Source organism: Rhea americana, unplaced genomic scaffold, assembly GCF_003343005.1.
Source record: "Rhea americana isolate MKP2758 unplaced genomic scaffold, rheAme1 scaffold_83, whole genome shotgun sequence".
In the NCBI taxonomy this organism is placed as follows: domain Eukaryota; kingdom Metazoa; phylum Chordata; class Aves; order Rheiformes; family Rheidae; genus Rhea; species Rhea americana.
Genome location: NW_028187012.1, coordinates 3,677,823 through 3,680,454, shown reverse-complemented (window position 1 = coordinate 3,680,454; position 2,632 = coordinate 3,677,823).

The window sequence follows — 2,632 nt, the reverse complement described above, 5'->3', positions numbered from 1 at the left end:
AAAGTGTAAGCTCCATAGTGTGGACAAGGAAAAGCTATTTGAAGAAGGCATACACAGTGTTGCTTTGAATACTGAGACTTATTGCTGCACACCACATGGCAGTTGCAAGCTTTACCAACCCTGCAGYTCCCAAAGAGCATTTTGTGGATGGTCAGTGGTCCAAAGAGTGCCTGATGATAGTCTGCACAAAGTGAACTGATCACAAGGTGCTGGCTCCTTCTCCTCGTATCCACCTCTGTAGCTAAAAATACTCTTCATAGTTTCCTAATATTATTTTTTCCAATGGGAGCAATTGCATTTGCTGCTTGATCAGCAATTATTTGCATGATCATGAACTGGAGGGAAAATAGATCATGAAGACAAGGGATGTCAGCTTGTTTAAGGCCAAGTGCCTGGTTTAGGTGTCCTGCAATGGCTTGGGACCGTGCCAGGGGAACAGTTCTTTTCCAAAGAGGGAATGATTGAGAACTGCCCAAAAGCACTGTGAATGAGTTTGAGAAATGCAGCCACAAAATCACACCGGCTTTAAAAAAATACGATTTCTGTTGGGATGTTCACCAACGTCTGCTGGCTGACCTACCCCAGGGCGTCTGGGGAACTGCTGTGTCACMTCTCCATGGGTTCCTCCAGCCCGCTGCCCCCACGCCACCTCGGAGCAGAGGAACCGAGGCRGCTGTCAGCACCTCCGCCAGCAGCTCCACTTGCCAAAACTGTTACTTTGCAAGTTTTGAAGGTAGAAATAATGACAGAGTTGGAAGAAAATGGTATTTTTGCTAACTCCATAAGGAAAAGAAATTTGCTCCTCGACGCTTTCCAAGATTCAGGCTTTTTTTTTTGTTTTTTGGGGGGTGCAGACCCTGCGTATGCCGTCCCCCTCCTGCGGTGGTCCCCACCTGTGCCCAGCTGGCCCTTGCYGCGGGCCTGCAAGGGGGATGGGGCCCTCGCAGCACCCTGGTTTTGCCCTTGCCCGGTGGTGGGGGGCTGCAGCCCCCGCGCCTGCTGCCTGTCCCGGCTGCCTCTCGGCTACCCGCGCTGCTGCCAGCAGCGACGTAATGGATGGTGCCCGCTGTGTCCCCCTTCTCCCTACTATGTCTCGCGGACCTTTGAAGCAGGAATTTGGGGCTGCTGGCCGGCTTTTGCAGAGCAGGAGAGTGAGTCTCTCTCTGATGACTCCTCCGGTTTCATCCCTTTYCCCCCTTTTCATTTAATGCCCAGCGTTTTTTTATTCTGTTTTGCTGCTACCTGCCTCTGCCCTCGGTGGCTCCGCGCACGGGCCGTAAGTCGGGTTTGCACTCGTACGTGCTTGACTGAATGCAAAACGCGTCCCGTGGTGATTTCGCCGTGTGACGTAGGGAAACGGCGGTGACTGYGCCCAAATGCCTAACGCCGACACTCGCCGCCCAAAGCTACCTGCTGCTTGCTGCAGGTCCTGGCCCATCGCTGCGGGGCTGCCAGGATCCCTGAGGTCTCCGTCTGCGCGCAGGGCTCGGRGATGTGGCGTCCCCTTTGGCAGTCAAGCCCATTGCTTTCTACAGAATTGCTAATGCTGAAAGCGCTGACATGCTGCTCTGTCAGATGTGCCGAGGCACGTGGCCCCCGTCCAGCATGCAAATGCGTGGAAATGCTTTTGCCCTCTGGCCAGGAGTGTTGCATCCAGCAGCCTGACAGCCGCGGGGCGCTCGGCAGGTGCTGAGCACGGGGCAGGTGTACCGCTCGCCATATGGTCTACTCAGCACGCTCGGTCTTTAAAGGCCTTTAAATTACAGGCCAGGTGAGATAAAGCAAGTAAAAACACGTGTAGGCAGCGAGTGGGGGAATATGCACAAATAATACGTAAGTCGTTGTTTATCATCCGAAGCGACCGAGACCGGTGGAGTAAACCCAGAGCTGTGTGCTTGACTTGCAAAAGGGTTACGGTGATGGAGGGCACGGGGAAGCYGTGTCCGTTCCCTGGCCTGGAGAGGAAGCTGTGCGACAGACCTGCAACCGATGAGGCGGTCACTTCTAAAACGCTTAGTCCTTGGGAACCACTGCATGTAGGAATCAGTCAAGTCCCCACTCAGGGATTAGCCAGAAGGTTGGGAAGAGGAATACATGCATACTTAAAAAAAATCTGCATGGGAAAAGGAAATGAAACGTTTTTCAACGTATGAGGTTTTTACATATCCTCACCACAAAGACATGAGTCTGCAAAGTGAATTTCCTTAAGAAACTTCTTCCCTGTGTTCCCACAGATGCTAACGGGGAGCAGAGAGGCAAGGTTTGTGGAAAGTTGCACGCATGGCACATGGGGAGAGGCACGCACGCTTACGTGACTAACTGGAGCCTGCGGCGGCTGTGTGTGCAGGCCCGCTTGTGGCAGCCGYGCCGGCAGGTGACTGCGGCGTTGTGTCATTTAGCACTGGCGCGCACGCTCGCCGCGTTGCAGGTACGAACTCGGCACGCAAACGTGCGCGCGCGCTCGCGCGGCTGCAGTTACGCCGTGCATTCTTCCGGGCCGAAATAACCCCCTTTTTCTCCACCTCGATGCGAAACGACTCTCCCTTGCGGCACGTTAACGTGGCGAGATAGCCAGCTAACCCGCGCGTATCGCTGTCCGTGCCCGCTCCGGTCATCCCCGCCTGGAGGAAAC